This window comes from Struthio camelus, chromosome 2, assembly GCF_040807025.1.
Source record: "Struthio camelus isolate bStrCam1 chromosome 2, bStrCam1.hap1, whole genome shotgun sequence".
Lineage (NCBI taxonomy): Eukaryota > Metazoa > Chordata > Aves > Struthioniformes > Struthionidae > Struthio > Struthio camelus.
In genome coordinates this window covers 110,573,381-110,592,241 of record NC_090943.1, presented here as the reverse complement: position 1 = coordinate 110,592,241, position 18,861 = coordinate 110,573,381, and the positions used below count along the sequence as shown (strand labels likewise).

The 18,861-nt window shown below is 34.1% G+C and overlaps 1 protein-coding gene across 6 annotated transcripts in view; it reads left to right on the top strand.

The window, feature by feature from the left end:
- Positions 1-289: 289 nt before the first annotated feature.
- The window catches only part of CCDC102B (coiled-coil domain containing 102B), a 193,919-nt gene continuing 175,347 nt past the window's right edge, over positions 290-18,861 (top strand). For 4 of the 6 annotated variants that reach the window (XR_693821.2, XM_009673246.2, XM_009673228.2 and 1 more), the window contains exon 1: positions 290-367. The gene's annotated coding sequence lies outside the window, so the exon portion shown is untranslated. Of the gene's footprint in view, positions 368-2,544; positions 2,607-18,636; positions 18,715-18,861 lie in introns of those variants that run through there. The other 2 variants (XM_068932082.1, XM_009673238.2) reach the window with 2 other exon arrangements.

Here is an 18,861-nt window from a genome sequence, read left to right as displayed (position 1 = left end):
CTTATTGGAATAATTAGTTTAAGCTTGTACATAATGTTTGAGGGATTAGGACCATAATTTTCAATTTAGAAAGAGAAGGAGAAATAAAAGCAGAAGAAAGCAATATTTAATGAAGAACAATAAGGCGAAATGTTTTATTTTGGATAAGTGACTTGCATGTAAAGGAAAAATGTTGTGGTTTTGGTTTTGATAAAGCCTGACCAATGGGAATCTTTTTCAAGTTACTGTGGAGTGGCCTTAATGCTGTAAATAATCCTGCTGGCCAAGTCCCAGTACTGTGCAGATGAGAAAAGGATGCAGGAAATTCTGTTGTTTACACATGTGTTTGTAACACTGAGAAGCAAGAGCAGCCCAGCGAGCCCAGAGGGTAAGGGATCTTAAGCTTGTAGGTTTACTATTTAAGTTTTCTGTTCTTCTGGGACAGAGTATGGGTTACTATCATGCTGATGATAGGAGGGAAAAAACAATTTGAGATACCCAGAAAAAGTATTGAAGGTCAGAAAATAAAGAGTATTTTAAGTATGTGGCTAAGATTTAGCTAGATTTTTCTCTTCTGTCCTTTTCATTACGAGTGTGTAATGGTTATGCTAACATCCTGTTAAACATAACTTGTTTTTTTTTCAGATGTATAAGGATGCTTATTATCATAACCACACAAGCTTCTAAAATTTTCTGTGCACTAGGTTATTTTAAATGCTCATTTCTTTTTATTGATTTACAAGTTAATACAAATGTGGAATGATCATTATATTGTTTATACTGTGTTGGTACTGAAAACTTTTTCAAATCACTGTGTGGGGTTAACCTGCAATAGGATAGAATGGTAAAGCTTTGGTAATTTTTAATCATTTGGTATTATAATAAGTGTCCTAAGAATATTGTTATGAGTTTGCTGTTGTTTATACTGCATTTTATTATAAGGAAACAGTGTTTTCTTGGCATTTCTATTTTCAGAAATTCCACTAATGAGAATTATGATCCTAATTTTCTTCAGAAAATATCTGATGATAGGATAAGAAAAAAGTAAAGATGCGTTCTTAGCTATATGACATTATTCTAATGTGATGAAACATGATTTGTTGATACTATGATTTGTTGATGCTGGACAAAATAACAAACTAAACATCCAGGATCTCAGATGGTATGAGTGTATAGCTGATCCATCACAGTAAGATCTAAGGGTCAAATTCCAAAAGTAATGCCAACTAGTTTAATAAATATGTATACTAGATATACCAAGAGGCCTCCCACTGAATATCCAGTTATGTGTGTTTTGTCTCTCTCAGTTTTCAGTGATTATCACTACTATGTGAAGCTGACTCTGATAGAAACAACACTGTTGTTATGATCTGAGTTTTTTTTTCTAAATTATTTATGTTAGAATATTTACATTTTGAAGTCTTTGAATGCAGTCGTTTGCACAGTATAATGAAGATAAAAAAAGCTTTCATCAAGATAATAGGTGTCATTAATGCAACTAGTCATACCTCTTTATATCATGAAACATCCCAGTGAATTCTACAAAAAATCTAGTGAGTGAAAGAAATGGAGGAACAGATCTTTCATTTTTGCATACGTTCGTATAGCCTGCTTTGAATTCAGATCACTCTTTCCCCTTAAATATAAAATATTATATTACTTTTTAACTTCAGGTAGATCTGAGAAAGAAATGTATCAGGAAATGGATACCTTAGAGCAGCAGCTAATGAACTTTCTTAAAGCACTGTCACTGATGTCAGCACCAAGGGGGCTAGATCTTGGAGTCGTTTAAACCATATTAATTTAATATTCTACTAATTTAATAAACTATAGATTGAAAAATTTAATAATTATTATCCTAGTTTAATTGATAGTTCCATATTAACTGCTGTTATTCCAGTAGTATCTGCAACATTTAACAAACAGAAGAAATCAGTTTCATGTTCTGAATCACTTTTTATAAGGTGGTCACAATAAAAAAGACTTTTCTACTAGCATTTTTTCTAAACAAATTTTAGAGTAGAGTTTATGGAGAATTATTATTATGGAGAATTAATGCAATTTTCTCTCAGAGAAATAACCTGTAACTTATTTAAATACTGCTAGAAACCTTTAACACTGCAAAAAACCCTTGAAGACTCCAGCAATGACAAAAGGAATATAGGACACAGTGGTGAGTACAAACCTTCCAGGTTACTTAGTAAACATGCCCTGCTGTCTGTCAGTAAAGTTTTTATCAGCATTGGGTATAAAAGAAACAAAGGGAGAAAAAAAAAGGTAACCTAGGCATCAACTTTTCTGTTGCAAGGATCCCTGTTTGTGCAATGCAAGGTACATGGAGCGGAACATGAAATTCGTGTCCCTAGAGGAGGTAGGAAGCATTTCCTCCTATGCCTGCAAATGGCTTATATAGATGTGAAAGCTGCTGTTACTAATGCCATTATCATCCCTTCTGTAATTGAAAAGGCTGTGGGTCTGGTTGTGGAGTACTGTGAACTCCATAAATATGATCCAACTCATAAGTAGTTGCCAGTGGGTCTAAAGGCAGTTTACTTTCTCTGATGGGCATATCCAAGCAAACTGCATTTGGAAACAACATTTTAAAGAGAAGTTCCATGGAAATAGTGGTAAGTACTTTATTTGCATTTATATTAAACTATGTTGCAGTAAAATGGGGAAAAGGGAATAACAACAAACTGCTGAGTAACATCAAAATCAAGACCTTCAGTTTAGAAGTGTTCAGAGAGTTATGGAAGTCTGTGTGTTTTTTTTCCTAGGAGGGATTTCATAACACACGTTTCTACAGATTCTCAAATTCCATCCTCTTTAATGATTGCCTATTAATTCTTTAAGTTTCTTGTTCTTATGCTTCATTTTCCTTCTCATTCCTGAAACTTCCACTCTGCTGAACTCCTTGAGTTGCAGTGACATTAGAAATCTGATCATTTATCTCATTTACAAGCATTGCTTTAACACCATAGATTTTTCTGCATCGCCAAAACAGGGGATCCTTATTGGGGTTACAGTTATGCCTGCGTATAAGCTTCTATATAAAAAATATAATAGGTAAATTGGTTCCTAGGGTACACTTGTTGCTGATAGTACGTTCTTGTTGCAGGCACCCTTACTGGGCTTGTTTAGATTGTTAGAATCCCTTTCTTTCTGTGACTTTAGGAAGGTATCATGGGATTGCACTACTGAGATGGCTTTTTATTTAGCTGACAACACATAATATGTACTACAATATACAAATGATATAATATTGGTATTAATTTCCTGTTAAGACATATTACAGTAATTTGGAGATGCAGATGTCTTTGCACAGTACGCTTTTACTCCTGTCTCCTTATTGGTCAACGCAGTAATCTTTCCTTGACTGATTTATGGTAAACATGACCCTACTTAAACAGCCTGATTCTTTGCTCATACTGACTTGAGTAATCTAGGTCTGATTTACTCTGGATTAAATGATAAAGTTCTTATGCCAAAGACATTCTTATTTAATACCAATCACATTGCTGGAGGAATAACAGGATAAAGTGGTCTAAAACGCCTGCTGAAGTGACAGCATAAATCATATCTGAAGTACATTTCCCTCAAAGAAGACTTAGTGGAGATAGAATCATCATAGGATGCTATCTTGGAGCAATAGCTATCACAAAGGAAACCTAGAACAACTGAAAGATATAAGATTTAAATGTAATTGACTGAAAATTATTACCTATAAATGTTCAAGAAGTAATCTCTTCTTCACAAAAATTCTTTAAAGAATTATAGAAAATCTTGCTTCTGCAGCTATTCTGATAGAATCAATTGCATCTCTGCAAACAGAATTCTGTTAATTCTGATACAACTATATTGGAGTAGTGATACCTGTCAGAAGGATAGGCTCTGACCTGGAGAAAATAAAATATTCAGGAAAATTCCTACTTGTTTACATATGTGGATGGAGAAATCATTTGTTTCCAGATTGACTTCGAGTGGGGTTTTGAAGAAAAATTTTATTGTGTCCTAACAAATGTTAGAATGTTTTATGTCGTGCTCTGAAACAATGTGTCTGATTATCTGTAATGAATTTTTCCTTACAGCCAGTGTTATGGAGTTGCTTTTGAAAGTCGGTCATGTTTTGAAAAGAAAAAGATCATAAATTATTCTAACTCTAACAAGACTTTTTCTTCTTTCTCTAATATTAGAAAGCATATAATTTTAAGATATTATCAAGAATTTAAAGTCCTTGAAAATTTTCTCAATCTGAGCAAGGATTAAAAACTTTTTTTTTGGGGCATTTAGTAGACACCTCTTTACATCCTCTCACACTGAAACTCACCTCAATGTTTAGTGTAGAAGGAAAAAAGGTAAACAAAAGTAACCCAGTTTAAAGTAACTTTTCAATTGACTAACATACAAAAAGTGCAGAAGTGTGGCATAAAGTCCAGAAAACAGATTCAGTGATGCTTTTTGTGTAAATAACAAAGCTTCTCTATACATTTAGGTAACCTCTAATGTACAATATGGATAGACCTGTTCTAACACTTATTTTTGTGGCATATTCTGGTTGAGTAAAGTGCTATTCAATATGATAGTCCCTTGTCTTCAATTAACTTATCTGACTTCCTTTTGAAATTGAAAAGAGTCTGGCTGACCTGGACTTCTCTGAATCTTCTCTGAAAATGTGAACAAACCCTGATCTTATTTGAAGTGCTGAGCACCATTTGGGGAGTAGCTGAACATCTTAAATTGTAGCTATGCCCAATAAGAACTTACAGAGGCTCTCACAAGATCAGTGAGATTTTTTAAACAAATAAAACTTACAGTAGAATGCTAATGGTAGTTAGCTAGGACTACCTAATGGCTAGGAAAGGAACTTATTAATTGAGATTCTGACATGATATAATACCTTTGGTCTGAACAGTTTCCCATAAGGTTATTTAGAGATTATTTGATTTTTTTTTTTTTCCGGGTAAGTATATGTTAAATTCATTAACAATTTTGCTGGCTGAAAATGAATGGCTGAACAAAAAGCTTTTAGCTTTCCTTTGTTCTTTGACTTTTACTTACAACTGGCTTTAGTGACTGTGAATTTAAAAAGACTTCTAAAATGGATTATGACTGACATATCCAAATGCAGATCTGGCCTTGTGGATGGTGCATATCTTGACTATCACTCCTATACGTTTCTGGAGTCTTCACTGTTTCTAGGAAATTCTGGAAAGATCCACAAAACGACGCTCTTCTGTGTTGTGTCAAAGGCCTGTCTGCCCATATAACCAAGACAGTGCGTGTATGTACTGGCTGAGCTGCATATGGTGTAATAACACTCTGGCGACCATGGCTGCATGGAGTCCTCTGACACTGAGTATTGTTGACCGACATCGTGTTGCAGCGGAAGTTGAGCAGTTTCAGGAACCACCTGCTTAGCCTTCTGGTCTCAGAAAAGGGGCTATGACTTGTTTAGCACTGCTGTCTATTCCAGTGTAGGCTAAAACAAGTTTGTTGCACTCTGAGGATTTTAACTAACTAGTACTTGGTCATTATGTACCTCAGCTGTGGAGCTGCTGACAAAAAATCAGAAACTTTTGAACCTGGTTAAGAGTGAATCTCATTGTCTTGAGAGCAAGGTGCCTAGGTATTTTCATAAATCACAGTAAGTGTTCATTTACATTTTTAGCCATAAGCGTTAAAAAAAGATAGTGTTCCAATGTACTAAACTGATATTAACTAATTCAAATTCTATTCTGCAAAAGTAATGACTTGTTTCAGGCTTGGAAATAGGTTACTATCATTCTAAAATATCTCTCTACACTAATCAGGGGGTGCCTAATTTTACTAGGTGTTTAACTGATAGGAATTTATTTGTATGAAGGCAGTTTAGTTAAAAGAAGAAATAATTTTCTTAAATATTCTATGAGTGTAGTATGAATTGAAAGCATTACTCATTATTATTCATAGTCTGGCTTTTTAAACATCATACTGAGCATCATTTGGGGAATGAAAGTATTTGATGGTAGGTTACTGAAGCTTGTTACGGAAAAAAATCAGCTCTCTTTTTGCTAATAGACCTTTTGGTTTCCAGGAGGTTAATTAGCATAACATTGTTGGGTTTTTGAGGGAATAAGAGGAAGGAGAGAGAAAGGAAGAGAAGAAAACAGCACTATAATAACAGTACTCTTTTTCCTTGAATAACATTATCTGAAATGGAAAGGAATAATTCTTTTTAATTATTACATACAAACATCTTAAACTGTTATGGGCATGTAACCTTTAATTTATCAGTTAATTGATGCAATATAATATGGAATACAATATGATGGGCTGGAGAACTGCTGCACATTTTCATCTGAGTATCCTCAAAGTGATTGCAGTTGTACTCTTAGATTCGTGATGGGACATATTAGAGATAGCTAAGCCTTCAGTTAAATACTCTTTTCAAGACTGAAAAAACAGTCTGGGATAACAAGAACCTCATCTTGCTTTTTTTTTTTTTTAATGCAGGTGCAAAGATATGCTGTATTACGTATGGGTTGTTCTTTGAGGAAAAGATGGTTTTTGTACGTGGGGCTTTTTTGTTTTTGTTTTATTTTTTCTTCCTTCTTCTTCCTTCAGAATTAGACTGTGCTTTAACTGCAGCTCATTAAGTCTGCAGCTATGGGTGTGTTACAGCGGTAGGGTTACTGAACTAGGAACTGAGGAGACTGAGAATCAGAGGGGGAAAAGTGTCACCCAGCAATTTGAGAAGCAGATCCAGGTTTGGTTTGTTTTACAGGTGGGTAAAGGTGAGATTGTTAGGAGCCATTCTGTTTCAAATATCTGGCACTTAAGGAAGATCTTTGACTGCGTTCATATTGCCAGATCATAGCAATGATATTGCTAAAACACAGGAAAAACATATAAATTGCTCTGATAACACTTGATATGAAGAAAAATATGAACTTCTTTTGTATGCTCAGCACTATCTACACTTAACACCTTCAGCACCAGTCCAGCCTTTGTGCTAGTTAACTCAGGTTTCCAGATCACTTAATTCATCCACAAGATCTTCAACATTACGAACATAATAATAGGAGAGATTTTAACTATCTGTTTGAGACTCTTTAATATGGAAGGCTGATCTTGAATTATCCTTTCAAATGATAAGTTACCCAAGATGACATACTAGTTAGTCAAACTGTAAAGATGTAACTGTGAAGACGAGAAGTCCTCCAAATCTAGGTCTTCTGTCATGTAGAATGGAAATCTATGCAAGCTAAGATCTCTGCAAATGCACTAATGTTAAAATTAGAAATAGATGTTCAAATGGATACACATGTAGGATTTGGGGTTTTTTGTTTGTTTTTTCTCCAGACATTACTATTTGACTAATATAACTGCAATTAAAAATTTGGTGTCTGAATTTCTAGCATAACTCTTGGTAAATAGTTTGCTGTTAATTTCATATCCAGGAGAAATCGCCAAGCCACAATGACAATACTTTTTTTGAAATGGGAGTTTAATTAAGAGGAGGAAAAAGCAGATCCATCTGTAATGAAGAGACTGCAACTGAGACTTCTGTAGATGCTTTTGAGTAAACGGAATGTGTTTAAGGTTGGAAGCTCTATTTTAAAATTTTTCGTGTATTTTAGATATTGGGAAGACAAAACTCAAGAACATTGAAGACAGGGGAAGGCTTTAATCTGTTTGATCTAATAGTCCACACACCTACAGAAATTCATAAAGCCTTCTAAACTTTTTCTTGGTGTTGGTGACATAGGAGTGGAAGCTGACAGTGCAGTGAGAGAAATGTCTTCTTGAGAGCATGAGATTACATAAACATTGTTGCTTCAACAGTACGCCCTATTTTTCATTTTCAGAGTAACAGATTATTAAATTTTCCTGAATTTAAATGGTTACAGAATTTACAGCTGAGTAACAAAAAGCAGGTTCTTATACAGAAAATCAATGAGACTAGATTAGAACTCAGATGATCTAGCTACTGGTTTAGTTCAGAAGTTTACTCTAGTTCTTGTACTAGCCTCTAGTTTCATTGATCATAATCTAATAAGAAGTGATAGTCAATTAAAAAGTCCATAGGAGAGCCAACTAGCCACAGCGCTATGTCTTAAAAGCCATAGCTGGCTAGTGAATTGGGTTTAGCTAGCCTTGGCTTCTCCTTAATACTTGATTCTTCTTGAGATTGTTAATTATCTGGGAATAATTTTTCTGTTCTCATGCTTGATCTAATAACACAACTTAATTTTTCAAGTTTAGTGACTGAGAAATGAATATCAATACTACAGGCTCAAGCTTATAGAAATTATGGTTGCTATGTTATGAAGGTTTGTAATCAAACAAACACATTCTTGTGGGGAAGGGTTTTTTTGATATTTATATGGTGATATTTATAACCATACTTCAAAGCTGTCTTTTGGCCTTATAGGCAGTAAAAGATAACATCTGTATATACAAATATTTATATTACCCACATTTAACCCTACGGATTTGAATACAACTTCAAAGATTCCTGAAGAAGTATCAGCTTGCCTATGTAAAAGATTTTGGAAGATATTTGCAAAGATATGTAATGACTTGTATTAATCAACAGACCTAACCGACAACGGGTATATAATGTTGATTCTCTTCTTGACGAAGAAAGACCAAACTGCTTAAAGTCTACTGGAAGTGATAGCCAGAAAGCAAAAAAAAAAAAAAAAAAAAAATTGTTTAGTCTTTAACTTTACTGTAATCTGTGACTACCTTCCAAGTTGTCTTATTATACATAAATACACATTATTAATAAAATGATACAAAAATATATTTGTGCTTAAAAAGAAACTAAAATAAAGGACAGACTCTTACTGTAAAATGGGTGTTTAGACACAGAAAAAAATGTTAAAAGGAAAAGCAGCACACAAGACCGCAGAGAAGTTGATGAAGTTCCCTTCTGGTGCATCTTTTTACAAAGAGAATTACAGCTTTTCCTTGTTAGCAAGCACATCTAAGAAGACAGGTAGCAGACAGAAACGTAAGAGACGCTGTGACAAGATTGTTGCTTTTCAAAGAGAGTTTCTTTTCCCCCTTATGTTACCAAAATATTTTGTCGTAGGAGACTGATTTCTAAGGTCAAACGAGGGTTGAGTTTTCTCTTCAGATTGTGTGCATTGCTGGGCGTTTTCATAACCTATATGTGGATTTCTCTGATATGTGATAACACTTCTGAGCTCAGAAAGAAATACACATTAGAGTTTCTATCCAGCCGCTCTCTTTTAGAGCTGTAACAGTATCTTGTATTTAAATATTCTACAAAGTACTGAACAAGTTAATAGGGAGTATTGTGATACCTTTCTGATCTACCTTAAGACAAAGTTTCAGTTTCCAAAAAATGTAATACTAAGTACTTTGTCCTTGGATTCTCTGTTAAAATGTGTGTGAGTGGGAGAAGTGGTCATTTTTTTTAAAAAACAGCTTTTTGCAATGCTAGTTTCACTTATGTGGTCAATTTTTATCAACATACAGAATTTCCACTCTATTTCACAGAAACAATTCACACATTGAGAGAAATATATAACACCTCTAGTTACAGTAATCATAAACAAGGTAGTAATAAGGTAATAGTTTCAAAAAGAGTGTTAGTTCTAATATAACATTTGTGGAACTTTAGGAAGGATCAAATCTTTCCTGCAAGTGACTTGACTGTCCCTGTTACAAGGGTATATGTTCTGGATTCCGTTTCCTTTGTGTCTGTGCTTAAGAGAATTACCCTTCAGCCTGGAAAAAGTCTCTGGGACTGTTCAGACTGATCTTACATCATTTTCTGGTGTACACATGGTTTACACCATTTTCTTCAAATACAGTCACATGCAGAGGCATGCCCACAGTTTTGGAGGAACAGGTTTATTTGGATGAGACTGGGTTTATGTTTATACATATTCTTCTTTCTACTCTTTCCTAGTCCCTTACAGCTGTGCCTCTCCACGTTGCTATGCAGGGCCCACTGCAGTGGAAATAAGACTGTTAATCTATTTCTAATTAGCTTAGAGAGTGATGCAGAGCGAGAGAAGTAGACTTTGTGGCCTCATCTCTCTACAAGGAGCCAAGTGCATCCTTGAGAATCATGAGTATTAGGCATGAGCTATCGATCTTCCCCCAGAAGAAAAGAAGAAAAACATCTAAGGATGAAAAAGGACGATCTGTCACAGAGATTTGTCTTGCAGATCCAGACAAACATTCTAGTTTCTCCACCTACTCCCAAGAAAAAGTAAATTGCATTATTTTTCATGTAATAGTCCTTATATTCAAAGAGCAGTCAGATCTAACTTTTGAATTTAATTTTTCTAAAACTCTTGCTCATATTTCACTAATAGGGTCTATCTCACAAGCTACTACTTGGTTCATAAAGTTGACAAGCTTTAAACGTGTGAAACTAATTTAAAGATTAAAGTTCTATCTAGCATGTGAGGTGTAGATGTTCTTTTGAGCTTCACTTGCTTTCTCTAAACTTATTTGAAGAACAAACTTTTTCTTTCTATATCAATATTTCTCTATTTCCTGGAAACGAGGGGCAAAGAGACTTGCAATAATAGAAGTTGCAAGTTGGTCCATTGAATTTTGTATTGCTAATATACAATCAGAGTTAATATCGTAAAATTTATTGAGATTATATTTATTCCAGCATGTATCTGATGTATTGATGCATGTGTATTAGACCCTTATATCGATTTCAGAAGCACTGTAAATGTAATCCCATAAAGTTATCAAACTATGAGCAAATTAGAGACCTGTAACTTTTCCAGGTAATTTCTTTTTTTCAAATTCAAATTTTTTTCAAATAATGTAGCTAGAATAGTAACTGTTTTTAATAGGAAGAATATATGAATATCTTGATTGAAAATAAGATTTCAGGTTTTCAGGTGAACATATTCATGTTCCAGAACTTTCTTCTAACCATTTTATTCTTGAAGTTTTAAAATACAATCGCCAAGTAAATACAGAACAAAGCATTTTATTTTTCAATATTATATGTTATAAGCAATGATCTGCTCCATTATCTCAATAGATTGCCACCTGCTTCTACAGCAGTTTCTTTTCTACCTAGTCCTTACATTTAAAGGTGCAGTTGGGGAAGAGTGCCTGGGAAAACAGAGGTTAGAGATAGAGATGCTTCTAAAGACTGAAGATTTCTTTGAAGTTTGTGGGGTAATCAATCCTTTATCACAAGAAAGGAAGGCAAAACTGTTCTTAATGATTTGGAAGGGACAGTGTGAAAGGAGTTTTTCCTCATTGGATTTTGGGGAGGGAGGCAGAAATTCAGCCCAGGAGTAGTAAAAGTAATGTTAAAATAGAACCTTTAGGAAGCAGCGGTAATCAATTGCTTCATCCAAGCTTGCTTTTTTATTTCTGTTGCAAGGAGACTTTATAACTTGACTGTATATTTGATAGTGTGTTTTACTAGCAATATCATAAGCAATACCATAAGCTTTCCTTAGGTACGGATAACTCATTTGTCCAGTCAGTGCATGTCTAAAGCTTAAGAAAAGAATAAAGCAGGCACAAAACCACTTCGGATTTCACTTATATGACCTTTTAATGTGTGTTTTAAACTTGTCTCTACTAACTGTGATCGTAATGCGTGTCTTCACTAGAACCCTCAACATATGATCTAAGATATTGCCAGCCTCTCTGACATGCTGTAAAGCAATCTCCTTTTCACTGAATCTCCCGCATGTTTAGAATCCTTTTTAGAGAAAATTTATTGCTAATATATGTGTAAAAGATAAAAGTTATATTAACTGATTTAAACCTTTCATAATTTCCTCAAACTTATTTTTCTATGCAATGATAGAATACCGTTTGCCTGTTTACAAGTACGGTTAAGTGATTTTTGTGGATCCCTCTTACATGTCAGCTATAGCTTGGCTTTTTGTTGTTGCTGCTGGCTGCACTTCTAAAGAGTGCAAGCCATTGCTTCTCAAGTCAGGTATAATTTATACTAAGGAAACTGCCTCCAAGAACATCCTCTTTGTGGTAAAATATGACTTTCCAAAATAAAATTCAGCTGTCTTCCCTCCAACATCCATTTTTTATTTCAAGCATTTGAGCATGTCAAAGGGAAGCTGAAGATTAGAACTTCACTTGAGACACAGCTTATATCCAGCTTACATTGTATGTTCACCATGAGAGAAATGCCACCTTTTAGCCCTTCTGCACAACAAAACAAGTAGCAGTGTCCTTATCTGTTACTAGCTTCTCCAAAGATCTCTGCTGTGAATGATGAGGAGAAAGATTTATTATTTCCTGTGAATGTAAATAATGATACAATAACAGCTGAAAATAACTAAATGCTCCTGAGAGAGCTGTATGGCCTCTTTCAAAATTCCACTTAGGCCTTTATGACTGATAGTATTTGACACTTGTGTGAAGACATGGAATGAAGGTTGGTTTTGGTAATGTTTTTTGGATGATCTTTCTGTCCTTTACTATCATTCACTAATCCTTCAAAAGCTAATCCTCAAAATAGTTAAGGGTAGTTAAATAGCTACTTTTAAATGTGAAGTATCTACTTTTAAAGCCCTTACTGCTTGTCCGTGAGTCTAGCAAGAAGCATCAAAGCCTCCTAAAGAGAAGATAGAGGAGGAAGCAAATTGCCCGTCCTTCATTATAAAAGAAAAGCATTCTTGGCAGTTTAAATAGCTTGCACTACAGTTGGGATGCTTTGTAGGTCCTTTGTAGTTTAGCATTTAAGCATTGAATTTTTGACCTTTAACTTAACTAGGGTGATGACCAATTTAAATATGTGCATGGAACTAAGTTGGACATACTTGGTAGTATGCTTTCGAACAGATATGTTCACTCTAGCTGGTGTTCATAAGAGTAATCAGCTTAACTCAGTTATCAGTGGTGGAAACTGGCGAGAAAAGAGTCTGGCTTATGTTGCTGTCGTACATAACCATAGCAAAATAGTTGATTAAAAACTGTGCCTTTGCATGCTGTCCTCAAACTCAATTCTCCTGGCTGTTCTAAGTTCTGTTCTAAGTTAAAAATTTTAGAAAATGGTCTGATTAGATTTCTATATTAAACTATATCCAATTTTCAACATAAAGAAGCGTAATCCTAAGCAGAGAGTGTGTGTTTGGATATATATACGTATATATAAAAATATAATTTTTCCCTATATGTCTTTCATGTTAATTGAGCAAATCCTTAGGAGAAGCAAGCTACTATTAATAATATCCGGGATTCCCCCTCTGGAGAAGGGGAATAGGTAAATAACTTCTTGAAATTTCTTCCCACTGTGCATTTCAATGACTGTTCTTGCCATCTTTTCTTTAGTTCTTTGGTAGTCTCACACTGGTCTCAAGTGGCAGGTGGTTTGTCACCACTTTTCTTTTTGGCTTCAATAAATAAATTATCACCTTGTCGATAGTTTTCACAGGAAATGTTATAGACTGCCTGAATGTATTTTTGTATCACTTTCAATTGATTTCATTAACAGAATTCATTGCAATCATAATGACTTCCTCTATTACCATAAGGCCATATTCTAGTTTTCCTCTGAAAACTCCTCTGTAATCTACTATTAAACGGCTTTGGGAGCTGAGTGGAGGCCATTTACAATTCACAATTCATTTTTTGTCTAAGCAATTTCTCTTTTGGGGGTCTATGAACTGTAAAATGGTATTCGACTGTTTCTGAAAAACAGTGTAATAATTAGGTGAATGTCTTTTATTCTTTTCTTTTACTGTATTTTTGTCTTCCAAATATTATTTCAGCAATTCTTGCTGTTTCAGCAAGAAAAGAAATATTTAATTTAAATATTTAAAATTATCCTTGAAGAATTGATCATACTGACTTTTACTTAATTCCAAATGCTTTCCAAATGTTTAAACAAAAAACTCTTTTTTTGTCATGCCTAGTTTTTTGGAAAATAGTGCGATTATTTGACTTTGTTTTTTATTTTTCTTCAGCATTGCTTGTACTCACTTAGTGACTCTTGAAAGTTAAGTTGCAAAGCGGTTTTGCATTCAGGTTAGTTTACAATTACAGTAGGTTTTATTTGCTAAGGCCTACAGTTGGGGAAATTTCCTTACTTCTTTGTGGCTCGGGAATAGGTCTGGTCAAAAAAATGAATTTCCATTGTAAGGAAAGTGGAATACCTGTGTTTTTGTTTTGATCTGGAATTTAAACCTCAAGCCTCCTCGAGAATAAAATTTAAGTATGTTTAGGACTATATGCTCATCTTAATGTCACAACATGGTAGACAAATTGAGTAGCAAGATAAATTTTAATATTTATAGTTTATGGTGTGTTAGGAGTCTGAATGAAATAACTTAACCATGCTAAGAAAAAAATGCCAAATTTGGTGGAAATTAACATGATTTTGGTGTTGTCTTGATTTTGGTGAAAATTGCTATTTTGACAAAAATGAGTCAAAATCCTGGTGGAAGAGAACTCAGTTAATGACTGTATAGCTGCAACAGAAAATTATTGCGAGGAGAAGAACTGTTGATGAAAATGAGACATGAGTCTGATGCTTTCTCAGTGACATTGCTAAGCTGTAGTAGGTTAAATTTTGTGCTATTAGGACTGTCAAAACATGTAGCTTAATACGTAGCAAAATATGTAACTTAAAGAAATGAGATGTTGTGATGTTTTTTGGTCATTTAGCAGTTGGCACAGGTTTGAGCCTAAAATGTGAGTCAGAGAATTGTTATTTCTTATCATGAATACTGGAATAGCAGGCAGCAATGTGTTTAATATAGTTTTGTAATACAAAATGCTTCTTTCAGCATAGTGCACCTCACTTGCTTTATTTTCCTTTACGTTCTGACTAAATCAGAACACCATCACCTATTCCAGAGTAAATTCCAGTAAGAAAGGATCTCCTTTCTTATTCTAATCTCCTTCTGTGGCTTACTAAATTTTAGTCACTACTGTTAATGTACTCATCCTTTACATTCCCCCTGGGAAATTAGCTGTACGTGGACTGCTATGGTAATAGTGCACTTCTTGAGGCACTTCAGAAACACATAGTCTCCCAGAGCTCTTTAGATCCTAGCAAAATGCAATTAAGTCCACAGAAAATCCATTTTACTGAAGTTACTTTCTGCATTTGAGCATTTGGACTTATTAAACTACTTGACAAACTGAATTTTCAACAAAATGTCAAACTGCAGCTTGGGTCTTTTCTTTGCCTTCTCTCTCTCCATCATATTATTCCCTCCCATCATCCAGTGATGATCAGCTCATAAGCATGCGTTTGTGTATGTGAGGGGGGTTGGTTTCTGTTTTATTTTTTCTGTATGTGTGTGTCTGTATGTGTGTGTCTGTGTGTGTGTTTGTGAAGGTGTTTGTACTACAAGGAAATAATGAGGAAAATAATGATATTCAGTTTTCCCAAAACTTCTTATTTGGCCATATCCATAGGAAATGCATAAGACTTTGCTGTCTTTACCCTTTCTCCCCAGGCAATCTAACTGTTTTGGGTTTATTTCCCTACAGTTTTATCTTTTTTGTTTATTTGTATGATAAAAGGTCTGAGCTTGGAGCCTGATCCCTTTTGGAAAGAATTTTAAACTTAAGCGTGAGAAACGTTATGTTTCCTACATTTCAAAAGCTCACATTGTGGCTAGGTAATAGAAGGAAGATGAGGTTTACATGATTTTTATTTTGTGTGTCAGGATGTTAGTGAATTGTATCTGTGGTTTCATTAGATCCTTAAGATATACTTAAGAAACTGAAACAATAAGAAAAATCTGTTTCTTTCAGCCATTTTACAGACTTCTTAATGCACTAAAAATACTCAAAAAAAACCCAAAAACAAAAAAAAAACAAAATACACTTCTCTGTGAAGTTAGATGCAAAATTATTTTTATGGTTTTCACTGCATAAGTGTTTTTGGTTAACAGACATGAGAAATAAATATAATGGTATTTTTAATATAAATAAGATTTGTATTGATATTTTGACATGAAACGTGGCTCAAGAAGTGTAAACAGAAAAAAGATGATCTTATAACTTATGACAGAAGCAAATGATCTGCATTTTTTAATTTCAGGACTTTTTTGGCTGATTCTTAGTTATGATACATGTAGGGAATATAATGTTTATGTTGTATCCAAGCAGTTTAAAAAATATACCATATGGTTGGATATTGTGATGCTTTATAGCTGTGTAAAAAGCAAAGATACACTCTTTGGCTGTGCTTTTCAAAAGTCTTGAAACCATCTTTTCATTTCAGTTCTAAAACAACAATTTTCTCAACTTGTTAATGGAGAGCATGGTCAGGTCTATCTTGTGCAAATAAATAATAATCTGCATATGTCCACATCTTTGGGATTAATTATAAGATGAAGATAAACTTTGTCAGGTCTAGAGATCCATATATTGTAATTAGAGGAAATTATAAATATTAAACCTATTTAATCCTTAATGAATTCAGATTTGTTTATTCCCATATTACACTGGTGCAGCACTGTGTTCAGCAATATTTACATTGCACAAATTACTGGGAATCCTGTGACTGGAACTGATTTTTTTTTATAGCATAGACCAAAAAAATGCAAAGCATCTAAATATATATGCTGCTGAATCTGTTTATTCCACTGTCATTAATGTCCCAAATATGTGAGATTCTTTAAAGGTTTAGGACTTCAACAGTCATAAAATAATTTCTAATTATTGAAATTTAATGTATTAAACCAAACCATTCAAAATCCCTGAAGATAACATTTCCAAACCATACCTGAATTTTCAAAAATATATTCAAAAAATATATTTACTCATAGAACTATTTATTCGCTTTGGACATGAATTTTTCATAGATTTAAATTGTTCACATGCTTTTCCACCTCCTGGAGTGAGTGAAAGTAACTATTCCTTTTAATTCCCTTTTTTAGCAGCTGCAGCAGTGTCAAGGAAAGTTCTGGCTTTCCAGTAGTACTTACAAAGGTATATGTACATTTGTAATGGTTCATTTTGTCCTATTGCAGTTATAGATTAGACAAAAGAAAATTAACTGACTTCATCTGAAATGGACATTTTCTGCAATGATATAGAATTCCTCTAAAAAATGTTTGGCTGAGGCCTTTATAACTGAGGGACATGTAACTAAGGACTTTCTGAATCATGTAATTAGTAAAAGGGTTTTGAAATATTATTCTCAAGTTGCTGGCCCTTTTGCTAAAGAGGCGGAAATATCAGCATGGAGGAGGAAAGGTTTCACTGGAGAGAAAGTCCTGTTTTCATCTGCTTCCCAGCCTTATCTTCTTACCTTTCTATCCAATTATTTTAGTGTTTCTCTTACTAAGTAAATTATGCTCACTGAGCTCCATGCTTTTCTAGTCAGTCTGTTGCTGCTAACTCAAACTAGCAACTTTCCAACTAGATGTATCTGGTTTTTTTAATCAAATTCCAGAACCATATGAAATTTGCAATGTTTAGAGGTCCACATGTGCAACAAATTTAAGTTAACTTTCTTCTTTCAGTTATCTTTTACATGTGCCTTAGAAATTACTCATGATTCCGCAGAAATCTATGGACCACAGATTGAAAACTCTCATCTATATAATATCACCAAAATTCAGTATAGATAGGTAATGTTTCAGTGTGAACTATTTGTCCATGAAAAAATCATACAGCAGAGAAGAGAAAATATTTGAAAGCATCACCACAGCCATAGGAATAATCAAGGATTCAGTAACAACCATGGAATCACAACTATCTTCAACTAATTTTTTTAGTTCTTATTTAGTTAGTGAAATCTTTTTAAGTACATGAAAGATCAGATGAATGTAAACCATCGGTCAAAAAGTATCTTTATCGTCCTTGGGGAGTCATGAAGTTGGGGCAGTCCATGTAAAGCTAAATTCCCAGGAGAAAATGTAAAGGATGACTACGTTAACGGTAGTGACTAAAATTTAGTAAGCCACAGAAGGAGATTAGAATAAGAAAGGAGATCCTTTCTTACAGGAATTTACTCTGGAATAGGTGATGGTGTTCTGATTTAGTCAGAACGTAAAGGAAAATAAAGCAAGTGAGATGCACAGTTTGAGGCACCTTTGTAATAATCAGCAAACAGACAAATAACTTTTTTTGCATTTTAAACATTTATTTCTTATTAGGAGTAGTATTTTAGTCTATTACTCTTAAAATAGATTCAAGCAAAAATCTTCATTGTTCACAATTGAAATAGAGCTCTTGTTGTCACTTCTGTCAAAGTTGCTCTACGTAGCATAGATATTAAACTTGCAGCATAGGAATATTTACCCTTGATGCTATTGGCCTTGTCCTTTAACACTCCCAGGAAGCTGTTATCTTCTGATTAAATGAAAATGCTTGTGAGAAATATCTATACACCACAGTGGTTTACCAAGAAAGGAAGTTTTCAGCAAAAAACTCACTTTAGCTGAAAAGTCAATCCTTCCCATGCCTTTTCTCCAAAGGGGGGAAATCTATTCTACTCATCACTTAAATATATGCTCTTCTATTTCAGTTTCTTATGATATTCTAACAAAATCAAAGACTTGTTTTTAAAGGTAGTCTGTATTGTACGTATAGATTTCTTTTTCATATTTACTCTTGAATTATCTACTATTCTGTAATTACATTAACCTTGGATATTGCTTACGTAATTCTACAAACTGTATAAATTGAATACAATTTGATGATGCTGCCAAAAGGAACAGTCCTGCTTTCTTCTCATCTTATATTTCCACATCATGTTTTATGGAAAAATTTGATTTCATGCAGCCACTAGTGAAGCAGGTGAGGACACTGATCAAGCTGAAAAATGTTTGGTGGAGAACAATGTATCTGTAGAATCTAGTTACTTCAGTAGTTATACTAAGAGGAAAAAATAACCAGTAAAGAACGTGTAGATGCATGTGTGGAAAAGGAGGGGCGGTCTTTTCA